This window comes from Anomaloglossus baeobatrachus, chromosome 2, assembly GCF_048569485.1.
Source record: "Anomaloglossus baeobatrachus isolate aAnoBae1 chromosome 2, aAnoBae1.hap1, whole genome shotgun sequence".
Lineage (NCBI taxonomy): Eukaryota > Metazoa > Chordata > Amphibia > Anura > Aromobatidae > Anomaloglossus > Anomaloglossus baeobatrachus.
In genome coordinates, this window is record NC_134354.1 from 620,896,696 (window position 1) to 620,921,243 (window position 24,548).

The window sequence follows — 24,548 nt, forward strand, 5'->3', positions numbered from 1 at the left end:
TCACTTTATCATAAATAGGATCCATGGTGAACACAGAGAAGATATTGATTACAACTTACAGAGTGATTCCACAGTAGCTCACCTATTACAGCAGAAGTCATTGAATTAAAACAATGGTAACTAGTATACATTTATCAAAGTAAAACTTTCAATATATTTCCAAAACGTAGGGTTTGTTCCATTTTACAGCTAGGACATTTTTTTTTTTTATCTTTTTTTTATCAACTTTTTATTTTTGAAAAAGATTTTTATACATGTGTTACAATACAAGAAAAAAACATATTACATGTAAAGGGAACATTTACCAAGTATGCAGATAAATACCTTATGCAATGGGTCTATTAGGGATCAAATGAAAGGTGAGTATCTTCACACCACACAGCCGACTCGAAAAGGAGAAGGGGATCATTGCTACATCTAGGGGATCTATAAGTACATGCTCACAACCCCTCAGTTTTGTGTATACCCGAAGGGCTAACTGCAGTGAATATATACGTTCAGCCGTCAAATCTGGAAGGTACTTCCGAAGTCATCCCACAAAGACCATGTTGCTGTGAAACCGTCCATTGTGTTATGGAGCTGGGCTGTCAACCTCTCCATGTTTCTGACGTCCTTTATCCGAGCATAGAGATCTGAGATAGACGGTGGGTCCACCCTTTTCCAGAATAGTGATATTAGACATTTGGCGGCTGTGAGGATATGGAGTAGTAATTATAATTCAGGTTTACTTAAAGACGCCGGTAGGGCATTTAGCAAGTACACCACTAGGTCCCTACCCACACTTCTACCCACCAGTCTACCCATCAAGGATTCCACCTCCTCCCAGAAACCACTGATAGCTGGGCATGTCCAGAATATATGGTATAATGATGCTCCACCCAGTCCACATCTCCAACATACATCTGGGTAGGTGGGGTTGAACTTATGCAGAAGCCCTGGGGTGTGGTACCACGTCATAAGGACCTTTACTTGATTCTCCTTATAGAGAGTGTTAATTGAGGACCGGAATGTCCTCGCCCATACCACCGACCAGAGTGCCTCTGACAGAGATCGTCCAACCCAACCCTCCCACCATTTCATATATGTGTGCTTCACTATCTCTGATGAATGCCCAGCTATCAATATGTTATAGATGGCTGAGATTAGACCCCTGGTTGAAGTATACCCCGAGCAGAGGGTCTCAAATGCCGAAGGGCGACGTACCGTCATCTGTCCCATAATGTCTGAGACGAAATGTGTTATCTGTTGATATGAAAAGCATAGGTGGAAAGGCAACTTGTATTGATGTCGTAGATCACAAAATGGCTTTAATTTTAGCGTGACTGGGTTGACTATATCACGGAAGCAATAGAGGCCCGCTTTTGCCCATTGCCCCACCACCCCCGGACTCATGCCCTCTACAGCTAGGACATTTTGATGAATAGATCCCTAATTATATAGAAATCTGTAATATATGATATTTCATTTGCATTTTAATTCTTTCTACCGATTGCATCCACATGTCCAGAAACTGAAACTTTGCTAAACTTAGTGCTGTTAAATATTTCACTGAACTTCAAAAACTTATAGTTCCTCTATTGTTTGATTATACAGTGTGTCCACCCATTTCCTGTCCATCGCCATTAACCTGAGAACGTCGACAGCTATAGGCATAGAAGTGGTGTCTAGGTATAGTAAAGTAGCCATGCGCTACGCAATGAAACCACCTATAGCGCCACCTGGTGGAAAACAACAGAGATAGCATTTTTATCTCGAAAACGGAACGAGAAAATAAAAAGGGAATAAAAAAATTGTAGGGCATCATCAACTCAATACAAATCAACACCTTGAATACAGAAATGCTATGATATGAAACCCATGACCCCCCAAAACATTGAATGCTGGTCACGCATATGGCGCTCATTTAATTTTGATGCTCAAAGTGGTCACCGTCAGCTGCAATGCACATCTGGACTCTGGACAGCATACTGTATCTTGCTGCACAAGCATCTGTAATACGTCGTCGTAGGTCTGGCAATGTTGGTGGAGGGTTCGCATACACCTGCTGTTTGATGTGACCTCACAGAAAGAAGTCCAATGGGGTCAGGTCAGGTGAGCGTGGAGGCCACTCCACGCAGCCACCATACCCAATGACTTGTAGGAAGGTCTCCATGAGGTATCGCTTCACGTCCACAGCCTTGTGAGTTTTACACGTTCTAATCATAGCATTTCTGTATGTAAGGTGTAGATTCGTATTGAATTGATGATGCCCTACATTTTTTTAATTCACTTTTTTTCTCTATCTCGTTACGTTTTCAAGATAAAAATGCTAACTCCGTTGTTTTCCAGCAGGTGGCGCTATAGGTAGTTTCATTGCGTAGCGCATGGCTACTTTGCTATACCTAGATACCACTTCTATTCCTATAGCAGCCGCAGTGCTCAAGTTATTGGCGGTGGACAGGATATGGGTGGACACACTATATGCACAGTCTTACAATTAGAAACTATGTACACTTTGAATCACCCGCTTTCGTGGGATTACCTCCAGTATTCAGTAAGTTATCCCCTATCTCATTAAAGGGAGTGATTTTGTAGTACAATAGTAATATTATCTTTAAATAGTGCTGAAGGAGACCTTCCAAAATCAGTAACTTTTAGGCTATGTGCGCACGTTGCGTAAATACATGCAGTTACGCTGCGCTTTGTAGCGCAGCGTTACTGCATGCGTCCTGCGTCCCCTGCACAGTCTATGGAGATTGTGCAGGGGCCGTGCGCACGTGGCGTCTTAGGCTATGTGCGCATGTGTGCGCTCTGCACCGCACCGAAAATGTGCGCTTCAGAGTGCAGCTCAAAAGTTGCGTTCTGAAGCGCATGGTGCCGGCAGATACGTGCGCTCTGCATGCTGCCTCTCCCTATAGACAGCATGCAGAACGCACGAAAGAAGTGACATGTCACTTCTTAGAACGCAGCGATTCGGCAAGCAGCCGAATCGCTGCGTTCTAACATGCCATGTGCGCACGGCTCCTGCACAATCTCCATAGATTGTGCAGGGGACGCAGGACGCATGCAGTTACGCTGCGGTGCAGAACGCAGCGTAACTGCATGTAATACGCACACGTGCGCACATACACTTAGAGCGCAGCGCTTCGGCTGCTGCCCGAAGCGCTGCGTTCAAGAAGTGACATGTCACTTCTTCCGTGCGCTTTGCCGGCAGCTCCTGCTCTGTCTATGGCAGGAGCTGCAGGCAGAGCGCATGGAATCGGCTTTTTTTTTTTCTCTACGGACATTTTCTGCAGCGATTTGAAGAGCACGTGTGCTCTTCAGATCACTGCAGAAATTTCTGCAGGGCTAGTACGCAACATGCGCACATAGCCTTATAGCTGCATGCTATCTTGTTATCTTGTTGTATGCTCTATATAATTCAGTGTGATGTAGAAGCTAGTCAAGCATATGTAAATACAAACTGCATATTCACTGCTCTTCATCCCATCTGAGAGATGGGAGGGGGGAGCTGTGAATATGCAAATTGTATTTACATATGCTTGACTAGCTACTACAGTCCACAGAGCTTAAAATAAGTTAATAAAATAATGTACAGCTATAATGCTATGTTCACACTGGGCCGCGTTTTTGCAGCATTTTTTAGCTTCAGATTTGCCTTGGTTTTATGCAAATCCATGCTAATAAAATACTGCTCTTACAGCCCCTGCAAAGTCTATGAGATTTCGGAAATTTCATGCACACAGAAACAAACACGTCAGGATTTTTTCCTGGCGGTTTTGTGAACCACCTCCGGTTTTGCTAAGTTATGAAAAGAATGACCATGTCAATTCTTTTCAGCACTTTTGCCATGGTTTTTCAACTTAGTGACAGGTGGACTCGCAGATACCCTGGATTGGCGGTCTAACTGGGTTAATAAAAAACCCAGTTAGGCCCAGAATTGATCCAGGGTATCGTAAAAATGGTGGTGGGGATAGGGAAATTGGAGCAGGTGCACTATATTTACGAATCACCGGCGCGGCTATACACTCCCGCGGCTCCTCCACTTCCCCGCTCATTACATATACACTGCTTTCATCTGTGATTGGTTGCAGTCAGACGCGCCCCCAGCATCTGACTGCAACCAATCACAGATCTGGTCTGCGAGTCTAGTGTAGAGAGAATGAGTGAGCCGCTCATTCAGCGGTGACCTCACTCAGGCTATTGACGGTCACAGAAAAACAAGAAACCTGTGGCACATTGTACTATCTTTATAAGATCTGCCAACCGTAAATATGGGAGCAATACCTTGGACCACTCCATAAATAGTTTAAACAAAAAAGAAAAAGGAGTTTTAAATGGTCAATCATATGCAAAAATTCTTTATTCATGATAATACAAAACAGGGTTCAAAAGGAACCTAAAAGACATGGATAGATATGTAAAAAGACACAAAAATACCGTATTACTGATATTGAAAAATCTCCTTAAGACCTATTTAAAGGTAACATTAGTATTGTACTACAAAATTACCTGACAGATTCCCTTTAAGTCTGATACAAAGGCAAAGCACTAGGTAAGAGAAAGTAATACCGTAACTCACCAAGTTTATACCACATTTTGAAAAGTTGGGTGATGACCAAGGACGTAACTTGTATCCCCTGGGCTACAATGTAACTTTTGTTAAAGGTTCACCCTCTATAATTTTGATACTGGTGTCTTTATGAGTACTTTGGTTCACATAGCCATCAGGCACCAGGTGCAACAGCAACCCCTGAACCCCCAAAACTCCAGCTCTGCTGACAACCCATGTGGGTTGGGTAATAGGCACCATTTCAAGACTCTTCGCTTATTTTGTGGAGAACAGAATAAACTACAATACTTTATAGCATGTGCATATATATTTACATTCACAGCTAAGGTGTTTGCATTGAGTGGAATATAAAACTATTGAGACATCAATAGGTAATTCTTTTATCGCCATTCTCTAACCTTGACAACTTAGAAATACTTTAAGTAACACATACGCACTAATGGAATTGCACTATTATATATGATAAATACTGCAGAGTGGTTCTTTGACTTAAGTGCATCAGGTTGTGAAGGCGCAGAGTTGCAGATTCGTTGATGTATTGATAGACAGCCGTATGGACTGACAGACAGATTGACTGTTATAGACCACATACATATACTACAGAACCCTAATGGAAAAGCATTAGATGATAGTTTGTCAATATCTATAGCTCTTTGATTCCTTCTTTCGCATGTTGTAACCATGACTGCAGAGCAAAGTAATAATTTAGAACAATCACAGGCCTTGAGTGCTTGGCTTCAGCCTCTGAACAAAAGCTTGTTACTGAGTTACGCTACACTCCCCCAAGTCAACAGATTGAAGGGTACAGGGAAAATGACATATTGTGGAATGTACAGGAAGCATGAGGGCACCGCGGTTGGAGGCAACACGCATTACTTATGTGCCATGGCAGCTAATCATCAGCGATGGTGATCACGTGTTTATACACCATATACCAGGCTACAGGAGAATTAGGAAACATTTCTATTCATTTGTTTATTGTAATAGGTTTTTAATTATTTTGTCTGGTTATAACAATGCGGTGTGAATATGTGTTCTTCATCAATTCACTTAAAGTATCTCTCTATTAAACATAATTTTTTTTTTACATAGAAAATAATTGCCTCGGGAGAAGCTAATAAATGTGCTTTTTTTACTCCATGTGCAATTATCTATTTTAATTCTGTAAGTATACAGTATTAAGGCAGATCCGTCATCTGTATATATGCTGCTGTCTGGGGGGCGGCACATAACACGTTTAATCTCCTACTTGCCCAAATTGTAAAAAAAGCCAGATGAAAGCTGATGGAGTAAATGATCCCATTGTTTTCATGGGACCATTCCCACTGGTCTAGTGAATCAGTTCCAGGGTCTAGACAGGTCTAGATGTTGTTCCAGGGGCTGGACCAGAGAATTTGCATCAATTTTTGACCTCGACTCTCAGCTAGGTGCAGCAGTAAATAGTAAAAAGCCTGATAAAAACTGATGTACAGTGAGGAAAAAAAGTATTTGATACACTGCTGATTTTGCAAGTTTTCCCACTTACAAAGAATGGGAAGGTCTGTAATTTTTATTTTTATGCACTTCAACTTTGACAAACAGAATAAAAAAAAAATCCAGAAAATCACATTGTACATTTTTTAAATAATTAATTTGCATTTTATTGCATGAAATAAGTATTTGATCAACCAGCAAGAATTCTGGCTCTCACAGACCTGCAATTTTTTCTATAAGAACCCCGCCTAATCTGCACTCATTACCTCTATTAATTGCACCTGTTTGAACTCAATACCTGTATAAAAGACATCAGTAAACCTCTCTTGGGTATGACCTCTGTCACAGTTTCCAGGTTCCCACTCTGCTGCTGTGCCCTGGACACTAATGTCGGTAAGGTCCTTGATGGTCCCCTCACTGGGCAGGTCTTTATCAGGGGAGCCTGAAGTGTCTTCCTGAACTAGGGCCCTGTGCCCTGTCGGTGCTCAGTCCTGTGAGTACTGGTATGTACTCTCCCAGCAACTGTACTTCTTTTTACTCAACAAGTCACTTCACACGTGCTGACTGTCTGCTTCTCCCCTCTCCCTCCTAAGACTGTCACTTCCTGTCTAAAGATAATGTGATAGATCCCAAGCACTCAATCAGACAAAGGTAATGCAAAAAAGGGTTTTTTATTTTTGAATTCCTGCCTGCTCCTCTGGGACTCTGTCCCCATTCCAGGTGCCCATAAGGCACTTCCTCCACCTCTCCTCTAGCCTCTCGCTTCTCCCTGACTGTGGCGAACTATGCCTGAAAAGCAAAAACGCCCTACCCGTGGTACAATCCTCGGACGTTTGACTCGTCCATATTCCATGGTCTCTCACAAACGCAAGACCTTGACAAAGGCCTAACATAGGCCGAAACGTTGGCTTGGCTTTGCTCTATCGGTAGTGGCATTTTTTCTTTTTGCATATAATTCAAAAATAAAAAAAACCTTTTTTGCATTACCTTTGTCTGATTGAGTGCTTGGGATCTATCACATTATCTGTAGACTTTCCTTCAAGCACCTGTCCTATATAGCAGTTGAGCCCAGCTTTACCCCCATTATTTGTCACTTCCTGTCTGTCTGTGTGAAACTGCACTGACCAGCCCCTCCTCCTCCCAGGTCTCTGACTAGTGGATTGGATGCTTTCCTGCCCATTGGTGACCAACCATCAATTCCATCTCTAGTCTGTCACCCAGTCTGGGCAAAAATGCATGGTTCGTGTGTGTGTGTGTTGCTGTGGTTACCAGCACTGGTCTTCCAGAAATCCGGGGTTGGATTTAGTACCCTGCAGCACCTGACACTCAGGGGCACCACATGGTCAATGACTTGAAGAGAGCTAGGACCACAGTCTCCAAGATTACTGTTACAAACACACTACACCGACATGGATTAAAATCCTACAGGGCACACAAAGTTCCCCTGTTCCTGCCAACACATGTTCAGGCCCATTTGAAGTTCACCAATGACCATCTGCATGGTCCAGAGGAGGCATGGGAGAAGGTCATGTTGTCAGATGAGATCAAAATAAAACATTTTGGTATCAACTCCACTCGCCATGTTTGGTGGAAGACGAAGGATGAGCTCAAGCCCAAGAACATTGTGCCAACCGGGAAACATCATACTTTGGAGAAGCTTTTCTGCAAATAGGACAGAAAAACTGCACCGTATTGAAGGGAGGATGGATGGGGTCATGTATCGCAATATCTTGTCCAAAAATCTCCCTTCCTCAGTAAGAGCATTGAAGATGGGTCATGGTTGGGTCTTCTAGCATGACAATGACCCAAAACACACAGCCAGGACAACTATTGAGTTGCTCCATAAGAGGTATTTCAAGGCCAGTCTCCAGACCTGAGCCATATAGAAAATCTTTGGGGAGAGGTGAAACTCAATGTTGCCCAGAGACAGCCCCGACACCTGAAAGAGAGAAGATCTTTATGGAGGAGTGGGCAAAAATCCCCGCTGCAGTGGGTCAAGAACTACAGGAACTACGTCTGTCCTCTGTAATTGCATACAAAGGTTACCGGACCAAATATAAAGTTCTGCTTTTCTATTGTTTCAAATATTTATTTTGTGCAATAAAATGAAAATTAATTATTTAACAATCATACAATGTAATTTTCTGGATTTTTTTTAATTTTTATTCTGTCTGTCACCGTTGAAGTGTACATGCGATAAAAATTACAGACCTCTCCATTCTTTTTAGGTGGGAAACCCTGCAAAATCGACAGTGTATCAAATGCTTACAGGGGGGTATGGAAAGTATTCAGACCCCTTTAATTTTTTTCCCTTTTTGTTTCACTGCAGCTATTTGGTAAATTCAAAAAAGTTCATTTTTTTCTCATTAATGTACATTCTGTGCCTCTCATCTTGACAGAAAACCCCCCCAGAAATGTATTAAACAAGAAAAACTGAAATATCACATGGTAAGTATTCAAACCCCTTGCTCAGACACTCATATTTAAGTCACTTGCTGTCCATTTCCTTGTGATCCTCCTTGAGATGGCTCTACTCTTTCATTGGAGTCCAGCTGTGTTTAATTAAACTGATAGGACTTGATTTAGAAAGGCACACACCTGTCTATATAAGACCTCACAGCTCACAGTGCATGTCAGACCAAATGAGAAACATGAGGTCAAAGGAACTGCTCAAGAAGCTCACAGACAATTGTGGCAAGGCACAGATTTGGCCAAGGTTACAAAAGAATTTCTGCAGTACTCAAGGTTCCCAAGAGCACAGTGGCCTCCATAATCTTTAAATGGAAGAAGTTGGGGACCACCAGAACTCTTCCTAGACCCGGCCGTCCAGCCAAACTAAGCAATCGTGGGAGAAGAGCCGTGGTGAGAGAGGTAAAGAACAACCCCAGGATCACTGTGGCTGAGCTCCAGACATGCAGTAGGTAGATGGGAGAAAGTTGCATAAAGTCAACTATCACTGCAGCCCTCCAACAGTTGAACCTTTATGGCAGCGTGGCCCGATGGAAGCCTCTCCTCAGTGCAAGACATATGAAAGCCCAGATAGAGCTTGCAAAAAAACAGATGAAGGACTCCCAGACTAAACTGTGTGCAAAATTATTAGGCAAATGAGTAATTTTGATCACATGATACTTTTTATACATGTCCTACTCCAAGCTGTATAGGCTTGACAGCCAACTATCAATTAAGTAAATCAGGTGAAGAGGAGGGGTGTGGTGTAATGATATCAACATTCTATATGAGGTGTGCTTAATTAGTAGGCAACTTCCTTTCCTTTGGCAAAATGGGTCAGGAGGGAGATTTGACGGGCTTTGAAAAGTCCAAAATTGTGAGATGTCTTGCTGAGGGATGCAGCAGACTTGAAATTGCCAAACTTTTGAAGCGTGTGTGATGGGGTATGCGACAGAGCAGTAAGGGACACCAGACCGATGAACAATCCAAGAAGATTTAATGAGGCAGGGAGCATAAAACATCCAATAATAAAATGGTTCTTTAGAGTCCACACAAAGGAAATAGGTCCGGGGGCGCCACCCGGCAATCCGACGCCAAGGAGAATGCAAAAGTCCTCAGATGAGTTCCCTAAATCCAGCAGCGTGGCAGCTGATCCTCAATGTCCAATCGTCCATGTACGAGCAACAGGAGCTGGCCTCAGCACAGGTCCTCGCTCTTCACCCAACAAAGCATAACTAAAACTAAAAACATGTGGCTGAATCTCCCAAATCTCCTTAGATCTACCCCCTTAACATTTCTACTTGTAGCTCCTAGTTAGAAAGATGTTCCTAGACAGTCTCCAGAGATTGTGTACTAGGGAAGCCCCCTGCAGAGGAGAACAATATATATGCAACCCCCACCTGTCATGATGTATTTTACCTTCTCACTGTATTTGCTGTAATACTATGTCTTGGGATGTAAGTAACCATACCTTCCCCCCCATCTCCTGTGTCTCTGGGCCCATAATGCAATTATCTCTTGTCCACACAGCCAGGGGAACTTCTCATTGTTTCGTAAGCAGTGGATAACGCCAACTACACAAACCTGTAGACATCTCGGAGCCAACCTTCTAGAATCTTCTATTGGGCCCAACCATTGCATAGACCCCTACCCTTGAGGGGCGGGCCCACGAGCTCAGACAATTCACTCCTGTTTCTAAATGCAGTTGGGAGCTGAGTTTTGAAGAGGAAGGGAGCGAGATCTGATTCTGCGGACAGATCTCGCCGTCCAGTGGATTGTGTTGGATTTCTGGGACTCTGAAGAGGACTGTTTCATCGTGATCTGGCACTTTGGATTATTGGGAGGTGCCCCCGAATCTGTTTTATTTGGACTTGTCGTGTGCTGTTCCTGTATTCCTGTTAGTGAACCTGTTGGATCATCCTCGGCCTGTTGTCTCTCTTTGCTCTGATGTACACCCCATCACAAACTGGTGGCAGCAGCGGGATCAGAGCAGAAGAAATGGAGGACAACGGCCAATCAACGTCTGAAACCAGAACCTCAGGATACAGGAACTGGACTGTGGTGAGCCTACAAACAAAGGCCCGTGAATTAGGTGTCGGCTACAAAGGACTCTCTAAGGAGCAACTAATTGAGGCATTGGAAAACGCTTGCCTGCAAGATGGCACCGAGGAACAATTTCCACAGCAAGGGGAGCAAAGACGGGAGCCGGAGGTAAATACCCAAAAAAGTCAATGGGTTGTGTGGTACGAGGAGGAGATGGCCTTGCTGGGAGAGGAGACCACCATAGAATATAAGATGGAGGTCATGCGTGGAGCTAAAGAGAAGGAGCGCAGGATGGAGGAGATGGCATTGCTGGATAAGCAGCTCGCTGTGGAAGCCGCGAGAGGTTCCAGACAGACTGTAACCCCAGCACCCATCATGAGGGAACTTCCCAGGGTGTCCCGCAAAGACTTCAAGCAGTTTAATGAGGCTGCTGGTGACATTGAGGGCTTCTTCCAGGACTTTGAGCATCAGTGTCGATTAATGGAAGTCCCAGAAAGGGATCGCGTCCGGCATCTGGTTGGGCTCTTAGAGGGTGGAGCTGCTGCAGCCTATAGAGCTATGGACCCTCGGTAGAACTGTGAGTATGCGGATATTAAACAGACTATTCTAGAACATTATACTGTAACGCCAGACACTTACAGGACTCAGTTCCGTACTTTAGCATGTGATGAGGAAGTGTCCTTCAAGATGTATGCCCACAAACTCAAACATCTGTGGCATCGTTGGCTGGAGGCACAGGAGGCCTTAACCTTGGAGACCGTCCTCCAGGTCCTCCTAAAAGAGCAGTTTTACTTCAAGTGCCCCACTGAGATCCGGGAATGGGGGCGTGAAAGGAGACCAGCCACTGTGGAGGAAACTGCAGCTCTAGCTGATGAGGAAGCACCATGCACCATCAAGCCTCAATGGAAAAAACTACTACCCAGTGAGAAAAAAACCACCAACCCCCCAACGCTGGCGGCCCCTGATCCTTCTGGCCCCAATGTTCACCATCACCCTAGACCGTCAACTCATGGGGACCTTCGTGTGACTGTGCCTCGCATTACTCATGCTCCACCTTTGGGAATACGACGTGGAGGAAGAATCCCAGAGCGCAGATGTTATGGGTGTGGGCAGCCTGGGCACATGCAATTCCAATGTCCAGGTGTTCGGAGACAGAACAGCTACAGACCGCCTTTGCCTGTTCATTATCTACAGACACCTTCACCAGGAGAAGAGCTGGATTCTGTGCCTGATGACTTGCCAAGTGACTCAGATAGTCTGGCACCCCTACCCGGAGTCTATGGGGTGCGAGCTCCAGCCACCTGTTCTTCTGATCTTCAGGACAAACATCTACAGGAGGTCGTGCTGGATGGCCAAAAAGTTGTTGGCTTCCGTGACACTGGGGCTTTCCTCACCATAGCCGATCCCCGAGTAATTCAACCACAAGCAATTCAAAAGGGACCAGGAATTGCCATTGAACTGGCAGGAGGTACCCAGAGATATATTCCAAGAGCGAGTGTGACCCTGGATTATGGCTTTGGGGCAAAACAATGTGTGGTCAGTGTGATGAGCGGCCTCCCTGCAGACGTTCTTCTAGGAAACGATGTGGGGAATCTTCATTGCCACTTTGTCGGTGCGGTAACCAGAAGTCAAGCCAAGAGAGCAGCCCATGTGGACGTGTACAACCCATCCATGGAAATGAGGCCACCAGAACTGCCATTATAGCCGGTGAGTGATTCTTCTTGTGGGGATAATATGAATGTTACTTGGGATAAAGTTCAGTTTAGACAAGAAGTAGAGACTGACCCCACCCTTGCTAGTTTTAGAGCCCGAGCTGAAATAGGGCAGCTAGGGGAGAACGGAGAAAGAATTATCAGAGAAAATGGACTTCTGTATCGGGTTGCCAATGCCGACTCCCTAGATAAGCTCTGGACTTATAGCAAACAGCTGATTGTTCCTCAGAAGTACAGAATTCCCCTATTACACCTGGCTCATGACATTCCTACGGCTGGCCATCAAGGCAAAACCCGCACCGAGAGACGATTGACTCAAACTTTTTATTGGCCGGGGATTTCCCAAGCAGTGGCGTATTTCTGCCGAACTTGTGACATATGTCTGCGTAGAGGGCGACCCGGAGATCACCCAAAGGCACACCTGCAACCGCTCCCTATAATAGAAGTACCCTTTCAAAGAGTAGCTGTTGATATCATTGGACCTCTGGCTAAACCAAGTAAATCTGGAAAGCAGTACATTCTCACTGTTGTGGACTATGCCACCCGATATCCAGAAGCCGTGGCCTTGTCAAGTATCTCTGCAGCCAAGGTGGCCAAGGCCTTGGTTATTATTTTTACCAGAGTAGGATTCCCCAGTGAGATCTTGTCGGACCAAGGCTCCCAGTTTATGTCAGAGTTGGTCCAGTGTCTGTGGCGCACCTGTGGAGTACGAGTGATCCGAACGACCCCATATCATCCCCAAACAAATGGACTTTGTGAACGATTCAACGGCACTCTGAAGAATATGCTGAGGGCCTTCACGGACCGAGATTCAGACTGGGAGAAGTACCTACTCCATCTCTTGTTTGCCTATCGGGAAGTTCCCCAGGAGTCCACTGGGTTCTCCCCCTTTGAACTACTCTATGGAAGAAAGGTCCGAGGACCCTTAACCCTGCTCAAGGAATACTGGGAGGGGCAAGTTGAAGATACAGGAACCCCTGTTGTCCCTTATGTCCTAAAGCTGCGAGAAACCCTGGTCCAACTTGCTAGTTTTGGCAAGAGTCATTTGCGTATGGCTCAAACCAGACAGAAGACATGGTATGACCGTAAAGCACGCTATCGGGAGTTTGTAGAAGGACAACAAGTCTTAATGATTGTTTCCCATCGGCAGAATAAACTGCAGACCACATGGGAGGGTCCCTTTCGGGTTCTCAGAAAACTGAATGATACCAATTACCTTCTTGCTTTAGATGATCAGGGGCTAAGGCAAAAGACTGTCCATGTGAATATGATTAAGGAGTACCATGACCGGAACATTCCAATGATAGCAAGCTGTCGGTTGGCTTCAGAAGATGGTCAAGAGGATGAGGACTCTCTACCTGATCTCGTGAAAGCAGCGAGAGCCCCATCCACTGTGGAACAGGATTGCCCTGGGAGATTACCTAGACTCCTTACAGAAAATCCAGATGCTGGAAGTGCTTCAACAGAGACGGGCTGCTTTCTCATCCCAACCAGGTCGAACCACCGTCACCCAACATCATGTGGACACTCAGGGCATCCGTCCCATACAACTGGCTCCTTACCGGGTACCTGAATCAGTTCGAAACACCATGCAATGCCTCGTATTGACGAACTTCTAGACCGACTGGCTGGGTCCCGATATGTCACTACCTTGGATCTCAGTAAGGGATACTGGCAGATCCCTCTAACGGATGAAGGGAGAGAACGGTACGCTTTTATAACCCCCTTTGGTCTGTATGAATTTCTAAGCATGCCTTTTGGAATGAAAAATGCCCCGGCCACCTTCCAGAGAATGGTGGATCAGATCCTCCGGGGATGTGGTGACTTTGCTTGTGCCTACTTGGATGATATCGCCGTCTTCAGCCACACATGGGAGGAACATCTGAATCAAGTAGCCATTATTTTGGACCTGATTCTTTCAGCCGGCCTAACTATTTGACCCGATAAATGCCAATTGGGGATGGGGGAAGTCCAGTACCTAGGGCATAGATTGGGAGGAGGGAAGCTCCATCCTGAGCCTGGCAAAATCCAGGCTATTAGAGACTGGCCTGTACCCCAAACTAAGAAACAAGTTATGGCTTTTCTGGGCACTGCCAGTTATTACCGAAAATTTGTTTCTCATTTCAGTACTGTGGCCAAGCCTCTTACCGACCTGACCAAGAAAACAATGCCCCGGCTGGTGATCTGGACTCCAGCCTGTGATGAGGCTTTTAACCGGCTGAAGGACGCTCTGGTCTGCGATCCTGTCCTGGCTTCTCCAGACTACAAGCGGAGATTTATTGTGCAAACGGACGCCTCTGCTTATAGACTGGGAGCTGTCCTCAGCCAGGTGAATGCAGCTGGGGACGAACACCCCATTGCCTACCTCAGCAGCAAACTGCTGGACCGAGAAGTGGCCTCTGCAACTGTTGAAAAAGAATGTCCGGCTGTAGTGTGGGCCCTTAAGAAACTACGGCCGTATCTGTATGGATGGGAATTCACTGTGGTTACTGATCACAATCCCCTCATCTGGCTGAACAGAGTCTCTGGGGACAATAGACGATTACTGCGATGGAGCCTGGCTCTGCAGCCCTATAACTTTACCATACAATATAGAAGGGGCAGCCAACACCAAAATGCAGATGGACTGTCCAGGCAAGAGGAGCCTTGAGTCCTGTCAGCCATGCCTGCGTGTACTTAACCAGCGACCTGTAGAGGTCCCTAGTACGTACACAAGTTGGGAGGGGAAGGAATTGTCATGATGTATTTTACCTTCTCACTGTATTTGCTGTAATACTATGTCTTGGGATGTAAGTAACCATACCTTCCCCCCCATCTCCTGTGTCTCTGGGCCCATAATGCAATTATCTCTTGTCCACACAGCCAGGGGAACTTCTCATTGTTTCGTAAGCAGTGGATAACGCCAACTACACAAACCTGTAGACATCTCGGAGCCAACCTTCTAGAATCTTCTATTGGGCCCAACCATTGCATAGACCCCTACCCTTGAGGGGCGGGCCCACAAGCTCAGACAATTCACTACTGTTTCTAAATGCAGTTGGGAGCTGAGTTTTGAAAAGGAAGGGAGCGAGATCTGATTCTGCGGACAGATCTCGCCGTCCAGTGGATTGTGTGGGATTTCTGGGACTCTGAAGAGGACTATTTCGTCGTGATCTGGCACTTTGGATTATCGGGAGGTGCCCCCGAATCTGTTTTATTTGGACTTGTCGTGTGCTGTTCCTGTATTCCTGTTAGTAAACCTGTTGGATCATCCTCGGCCTGTTGTCTCTCTTTGCTCTGATGTACACCCTGTCACAACACCAAATCAAGGACAATAGTTACTGCTGAAGCCTGATTGCAATATGATACAGGATGGGGGGATATAATGTTACAACCAAGGAGAGACAGACTATTAAAACATGAGCACAGGCGGAGGAGGGACACGCTGTTACAGCGTGATCACCGAACAATCAAGCGTTTCATGGCAAATAGTCAACAGGGTCGCAAGGAGCAAGTTGGGCAAAAAAGACGCAAAATAACTGCCCATGAATTGAGGAAAATCAAGCGTGAATCTCCCAAGATGCCATTTGCCACCAGCTTGGCCATATTTCAGAGCTGCAACATTATTGGAGTATCAAAAAGCACAAGGTGTGCCATACTCAGGGACATGGCCAAGGTAAGGAAGGCTGAAAAATGACCACCTTTGAACAGGAAACATAAGATAAAACATCAAGACTGGGCCAAGAAATATCATAAGACTGATTTTTCAAAGGTTTTATGGACTGATGAAATGAGAGTGACTCTTGATGGGCCTGTTAGATGGGCCAGAGGCTGGATCAGTAAAGGGCAGAGAGCTCCACTCCGACTCAGACGCCAGCAAGGTGGAGGTGGGGTACTGGTATGGGCTGGTATTGAGAACCTGTTGTCCCTCATAAATTGTGAGATCTACAGGGCAACTGACAATCTATGAATGGTAAGCTGTTGAGTGTCATCATAAAAAGGTGGCTATATTGGTCACAAATATTTTGGGGTTTTATTCCCAAGAAGACTCATGGCTGTACTAGCTCAAAAGGGTGCTTCTACTCAATACTGAGCAAAGGATCTGAATACTGAATACTGAATATGCATGTGCAGTGCGCATCTGAAACCGGCGCGTGAACACCCGGAAGAGAAGCTTGCTGCAATGCACGCAGGATAGAATGAGAGACGGGGACGTCGCTCCATGGTATCACGCCCACAGGGGCGTGATACCACGGAAATATGCAGACGTCCATAGGGTAAGGCACCGCCCTGTGACCATATTCCCTGCTATTTACATACGAAATATGAAGGTAATATAATGTTTTTTATTACTTTCATAATATACAATTTTATAACACAGGGATGGGTAGAGAGGTGTAATTAGGGCACACATGCGTCTGCTGATAGGTCAGAACACATATTCTAGGTGACAGGTTCCCTTTAATGAGAAAAAAAAATAACTTTTTTCAATTTACCAAATGGCTAAAATACTTTACATACCCATTGTATTTTCCCCTCTGTTTGTTTGCATTAGTTTTGGCATCAGTTGTGACCAGTTGAAACAGAAATAACTAAAGCTGGTGTCACACATAACGACGACGACAACGACGTCGCTGCTACGTCACCATTTTCTGTGACGTTGCAGCGACGTCCCGTCGCTGTCGCTGTGTGTGACATCCAGCAACGACCTGGCCCCTGCTGTGAGGTCGCCGGTCGTTGCTGAATGTCCAGCTTCATTTTTTGGTCGTCACTCTCCCGCTGTGACACACACATCGCTGTGTGTGACAGCGAGAGAGCGACGAAATGAAGCGATCAGGAGCCGGCACTGGCAGCTGCGGTAAGCTGTAACCAGCGTAAACATCGGGTAACCAAGGGAAGACCTTTCCCTGGTTACCCGATGTTTACGCTGGTTACCAGCCTCCGCTCTTGCTGCCAGCGCCGGCTCCTGCACTGTGACATGTGGCTGCAGTACGCATCGGGTAATTAACCCGATGTATACTGTAGCAAGGAGAGCAAGGAGCCAGCGCTAAGCAGTGCGCGCGGCTCCCTGCTCTCTGCACTGTGACATGTAGCTGCAGCACACATCGGGTTAATTAACCCGATGTGTGCTGCAGGAGAGCAAGGAGCCAGCGCTAAGCGCGGCTCCCTGCTCTCTGAACTGTGACATGTAGCTGCAGCACACATCGGGTTAATTAACCCGATGTGTGCTGCAGGAGAGCAAGGAGCCAGCGCTAAGCGCGGCTCCCTGCTCTCTGAACATGTAGCACAGCGACCTTATGATCGCTGCTTCTGCTGTGTTTGACAGCTAAGCAGCGATCATAACAGCGACTTACAAGGTCGCTGTTACGTCACCGAAAATGGTGACGTAACAGCGACGTCGTTGTCGCTGTCGTTTAGTGTGACACCAGCTTAAGCCTGATACAACTGTTATATATGTTTATTATAGTACAGTACTGTTCAGCTACTTATAGTCAGATTTAGTCTTAAACTGCCCATTCACAGGAATAAAACTGAAATGGAACTACAGGTCACATCATGGAAGAGCAAATTCACATGGGTTGGAGATTACTGAACATAATTTAAATATAACAATTGACTTCAATGAAAAGTTTTGCCTATTTATTGACATTCTACTCCATAATACACTCCTAAACATTTAAGTTACCAAGAAGAAAAAAATCAAGGAGTTACGGAAATCTCAAGATTGATAAACCTGATAATGAAAAAATGAAAACAAAGTTTTCAAAACCTCTCAATTTATTCTGTATTGAGTATGAGCACAGTGCACAGAAATCCACACACTTGTCTTTTATATGCAATTAACCCCTTCAGCCCCCGGGCACTTTCCGTTTTTGCGTTTTTGTTTTTTGCTCCTTTTCTTCCGAGAGCCGTAACTTTTTTATTATTCCGTCAATCTTGACATATGAGGGCTTGTTTTTTGCGAGACGAGTTGTGCTTTTAAATGAAACCATAGGTTTTACCATATATTGTATTGGAAAACAGCAAAAAAATTCCAAGTGTGGAAAAACTGCAAAAAAAGTGTGATCGCACAATAGTTTTTGGGATGTTTTATTCACCGTGTTCACTATATGATAAAACTGATGTATCTATGTGATGCCTCAGGTCGGTGCGAGTTTGTAGACACCAAACATGTATAGGTGTACATGTATCTAAGGGGTTAAAAAAATTCACAAGTTTGTCCCATAAAAGTGGCGCACGTTTTGCGCCATTTTCCGAAACACGTAGCGTTCTTATTTTTTGGGATCTATGGCTCAGTGATGGCTTATTTTTTGCGTCTCGAGCTGACGTTTCTAATGGTACCATTTTTGCGCAGATGCTACGTTTTGATCGCCTGTTATTGCATTTTGCGTAAAACTTGCGGCGACCAAAAAACGTAATTTTGGCGTTTGGAATTTTTTTGCCACAATGCCGTTTACCAATCAGATTAATTGATTTTATATTTTGATAGATCGGGATTTCTGAACGCGGCAATACCAAATATGTGTATATTTATTTATTTTTTTAACCCTTTAATTTTCAATGGGGGGAAAGGGGGGTGATTTGAACTTTTAGGTTTTTTTTGTTTTTTTTTAAAAACTTTTTTTTTTACTTTTTTTTATTTTACTAGTCCCCCTAGGGGGCTATAGCGATCAGCAATCCGATCGCTGATCGCTATCTGCTGATCACAGAAATACAGCTGTAAACAGCAGATTCAGTCACTTTGTTTTTCCCTCTGCTCTCGGCCGAGGGAGAATGAAAGTGAAACTTCGTAGCTGCAGGCGTCATCACATGACACTGTGCTACGATGGCAACCACCGATAGTCACGTGATAACACACGTGACTTCCGGTGGTGGCGGTGGTAAGTAAAAAACATGGCCGCGCGCATTTAGATCTTGCTGCCAGACTTTGGCAGCAAGATCTAAGGGGTTAATGGCCACGGGTGGAAGCGATTCCACCCGCGGCTAGCAGGCACATGTCAGCTGTTGAAAACAGCTGATATGTGTGCCGATCCACGCCGCCTGCCCGCGGCAGGGGGCGGGGCTTAACGGGACACGATCCTGGACGGATAGATCCGTCCAAGGTCATGAAGGGGTTAATGAGATTATTCATGATTGTTTCAGAAATATTCTGCCTTGCTGAATTCATTTGGGCGCACAAATCATCGAGATACATTCCTGGCATTTCCCTTTGTAATTGTTGACCAATGACATCCCTAATGTTTTCTATGAAAGGCAACTTCAGAGATGTTGCAGGCCACAGAAGCACTTTAAGGCCACGCAGGCTGCTCACAGTAGCAGAGATGGATGTCCCACTGATTCCACAATTGTTTTATTCTTTAATGCAAATGAAATTGGACATCACATATAAAGCCCAAAACATCAAACAGTGTCTATGTGGCGCCTTTGAGGCTTCAGTCGCCACAGAGTATTGCACCCAAATTTGGGTGTAATGCTAAACCCGGTTCCTGAGGGGGTCAGTTCCGGTTTCACCACTTACACACACAAATACACACCAGGTTGCCCTGTTCCCAATGGGAACTGGGCTAGGGTCGGGTAATAAAGGGGTCGCCAACAGTGTGGCATTTACAGGATGTCCTCAAACAGGGGCCCCAGTCCACTAGCTTAGGACCTGGAAGGGAGGAGGTGCAGCCAGCAGGGGGAGTTTGGAGTCACACAACAGTTAACAAAACTAGTGAGCCAGCCACACTCAGCAGGCAGTCTAGAGGAGTTCTCCAGCAGGAGAAGAAAGGGGCAGTCGCATCCACGGGTGCTCTGGTGGGAAGGAGGAGAAAGTTCACATGATTGCCGTGGAGAGAGTGAATCTGCTACCCACGGAATCGACGCCACGCAGGGCGGCAGACCCAAGGGAAGATCATGCTTGACGTTGGTTTTCCAGAATCTGCCTGGACGTGGAAAGTTTCAAGCTTTCCTGACCACACAGCGCCCGACAGCACAGTGCCATATAGGATCCGGGGTCTCGCATCAAGCCGGACCCCATATCGGAACCACGGCACCTGCATATAGGGACAAGAGTACATCTCGTGAAACTCAGTGTCCCCTCGTAGCTTCAAGCCAGGGGATCCACAGACAGGCATTAAGAGGAGGGAAACCACCGAACAACAAACCGGACTGATCTCTAAAGGGATTCGGGTTCGACGGAGCCCATCATAGCAAGGGACCGGAATTACCTGGGTGAGCGGCACCGCACAAAAGTGAGTAAACAACCTGGAACTGCAGCCATAGACTCTGACTCTTTATTACCGGTACTGCCGCTCCGAGCCGCCATTACTACTCCCCTAATCATCCTCCCTGGGGCCCGCTCCACCTGTGGGGAGTGATACCACCCATAGCTGCTACTACCATCTGCCCCAGAGGACAGCGACAGCAGCGGTGGCCCATTCCCTGGCCGCATACCACAGGTGGAATCATGACAAACACCTCACTACTACCCCCCAACATCCTTCCCCAGCCATCTTCTGTACGCCTCAGGGCAACAGAGCCTGACTAGGCCGCCTGTGACCATGACAGTCAACGGCCCGGCGACGAGTAGGTTAAATGCACCTGCCCCGTGGGGCACTACATCTACACAAATCATCAGAAGGCATTTACATGACACTGAGCAACAACCCAGTCATCAAGCTACAGGTATTCCAATGACCTCACACCACTGATCTTAAAGCCTACCACAGCAAGATGACAGTGGAGGTTGGAATGGATATGTATCCTCTTCAGCGATGAGTTATGCTTTTGTCTTGGATGTAATAATAGCTCTAGATTGGTTTGGAGACCACATGGTCAACACCATGAAGATTCCTTCATGATGAAACGTCACAACAGTCCTACACCCAGGATTATGGCATTGGTGGCATAATGTTCAGTAGGTGCACCCCTCTAGTCTTCTTTACAATCTAATAGTTTGGCTTTAAATTGATTTGATGGTGGAACTAGTGGTATGGTCATTTCTATACAGTGTCTAAGAAAATGATTTTCAATATAACAATGCCAGGCTTCATGTTGCTATGTTGCTGTCAACAGTTTGCATGACCTAAACATGCTACCATGGCATGCTACCTCTCTGGACATGCCTTCCATCAAGCCCATCTGGAACGTCATTGGTTGACAATTGCAAATTAAGCTGCCAGCAGTGGATCTTTATAATTTGCATTCAATGCATTCAGTGTAGCAAAACATTTCTCAGACAACCAATATTATTCTCATTGATAGCAGTCAAGGTGTGTAAGTGCATGTGTTTCTAAACATTCGCAATACTAAAGTAATCAAGATGTTTTGATAATGTTTGTCATGATGTGTTTTGCCTTCTCACTGTATTTGCTGTAATACTATGTCTTGGGATGTAAGTGACCATACCCCCCCCCCCAGCCTGTATCATATTGCAATCAGGCTTCAGCAGTAGCTATTGTCATTGATTTGGTGGGGGTTGCATATATATATTGTTCTTCTCAGCATGGGACTTCTCCAATCTACAACTTGGTAAACAGAACAGAGCCAGCAGTCTAAAGTCCATTCATGCATCAAATGGCCAGGGGGAGGTGTGCCCACCTAAGGGGCTGATCCCAGGAGAGAAGAACATGTTAGAGCAGTTAGTTGGGAGCTGAGTTTTGAAGAGGAAGGGAGCGAGATCTGATTCTGCAGACAGATCTCGCCGTCCAGTGGATTGTGTGGGATTTCTGCGACTCTGAAAAGGACTATTACGTCGTGATCTGGCACTTTGGATTATCGGGAGGTGCCCCCGAATCTGTTTTATTTGGACTTGTCGTGTGCTGTTCCTGTATTCCTGTTAGTAAACCTGTTGGATCATCCTTGGCCTGTTGTCTCTCCTTGCTCTGCTGTACACCCCGTCACAATGTTGTTTCCAGTGTTTCATTATTTGCATATCATTGAAATGTCTATCAGTCCTTCATAATTCCCCGCCTTTTCCTTCTCGATGTTGCAATTTCAATATTGAGGAATGTAATTCACGAAAACAGTAGTACAGTCACATTTATATTTAGTGAATGAGTCAAAATGAATACCTGGTATGCTTGGAAATACATCAAATTACTTATCTGGTACTGATTCTAAATTATGACGTGATACAGCTGCACTCATATGTGACGTCCTGACCGGGCCAGGTAGTCCCAAATAGGGCCCCGCATTACACCTTTCCCTTACAGGTAACACACAGCCAACCTTAAAACCCTAGTCACCCCCTAAAGGCTTGATAGACACACCAGGGGGGCGGAACCAGGCTGTTGGAAGATGCCCACCGAGGAGTTTTAGACAGCCCGGGGCGGGGAAAAGTCAGTGGAGTTTAGTTGTGGAGTTCAGAGAGAGTGGAGGTCAGGGCTTTGTTTGAGGCTTGAAGCAAACTGACAGGTACCAGGGTAGGAGCCCTGGTGCCTTTGGCTAGGAGTCAGACGGCGGTCTCCATCTGCAGAAGCCGGGAAGACAGCTTGGTGGAACCGAGGTGGACCGGGACAGGGTAGTGGCCCGCCAGTACCGATCCGGGGAACCGACTCGGCAACCGGAGCACACAGAGGGGTACTCAGACCCTGAAGCTAGGCCCAGAAGCGAATTAACTAATTGCGGCCAGGACTAGAGGTCCTGTCCCACCCAAAGTCCCGACTGAAGGCAACAGCCCACCGAGGGGGATAAAAGGCCACCGCCACTGCTCAGAGATCCCACGGACCAGCGTCTGTGGGCAAAGGGCTCCTTAGGCGACCACAAGCCAGGAGCGGACTCCTGAAGTTGCAAGCGCAGGTAGTCCACCATTCAAAACAGGTGCAGGAGAAAGACAGAGACCACCAGCCGGGTGGGGGTACCAGAACGCAGCCGGCTGCGGGCACCGACCACCGTCACCTTGGTTTACCAGAGACTCGTGTGTTTTCTAATAGTGAGTACACCAGCACCCTACGGTCGCCCATCTCCCTGCATCGCCAACAGGGGTGGGCTGGGGCGGGGGGACAATTGCCCCCCGGGCTGCTCTCCCAGGTATTGTAGAGGGCCGGCCACCTGCTGCATAATGTCATTATAACACACATGGCCGCGCACAGTGAATTGCGCGCGGCCGTGTCTCCTGTACTGTGGCCGGCACACTGACACTTCTACAGGCACATGACCGGCCGTATAGTTCAGGAGACCGGACCGGCCGCTCGCAGTGCACAGTGCGTGGCCACGTGTGCTATAATGACGTCATGCAACACGCGCTGCCTCCATCCAGCCGAGGAGCATCAGACAAGGTTTGCAGCTACATCCCAGTTTCTAGAAGCTGCCTGGGTAGTGGGCGTGACCGGATTTGTTAGTGGGCGTGGCCATGTTTCCTCCCGTCCACTATAATCATGCAGGCTGCGCCCACCCCATAGCGCCCCCCTGAACCTCCCATCTGGAGGTCTTTCTGTTTTCAGCTGTATTGCTGAGGCCCCGCCCCTTATGATCACATGAGCGTGACGTCACCACAGGTCCTTTAGCCCGTGGGATTTGATTTTCTGTGGCTGCAAGGGATAGAAGAAGAGAAAAGTGTCCCCCAATCATCAAAAGTAAAAAGCCCCCCAGTATGTGTCTGAGTGTATAGGATTGTGTTTGTGTATGAATTTTTGTATCTGAATGTTTTCAAATATGTATACACTTCTATGTGACTATATCTGTGTATGTGTCTGTGTATATGTGTGTGTATATACAGCTGTACGCAGGTGTGTGTATGTGTATACGGCTGTACGCAGGGGTATGTCTGTGTGTGTATACTGCTGTACGCAGATGTGTGTGTATATGGCTGTATGCAGGTGTCTGTATGTGTATACAGCTGTACGCAGGTGTGTGTGTGTCTATGTGTATATGGCAGGACGCAGGGGTGTTTATGTGTATATGGCTGTACTCAGTGGTGTGTGTATATGGCTGTACGCAGGGGTGTGTGTGTGTATATGGCTGTATGCAGGGGTGTGTGTATGTGTACACTGCTGTATGTAGGGGTGTGTGTGTATACGGCTGTACGCAGGTGTGTGTGTGTATGTGTATATGGCTGTACTCAGTGGTGTGTATACGGCTATATGCAGGAGTGTGTATGTGTATATGGCTGTATTCAGTGGTGTGTGTATACGGCTGTACGCAGGGGTGTGTATGTGTATATGGCTGTACTCAGGGGTGCGTGTATATGGCTGTACGCAGGGGTGTGTGTGTATGTGTACACTGCTGTACGCAGGGGTGTGTGTGTATATGGCTGTAGTCAGGTCTGTGTGTCTATGTGTATACGGCGGTACACAGGGGTGTTTATGTGTATGTGTATATGGCAGTAGTCAGGGGTGTGTGTATATGGCTGTACGCAG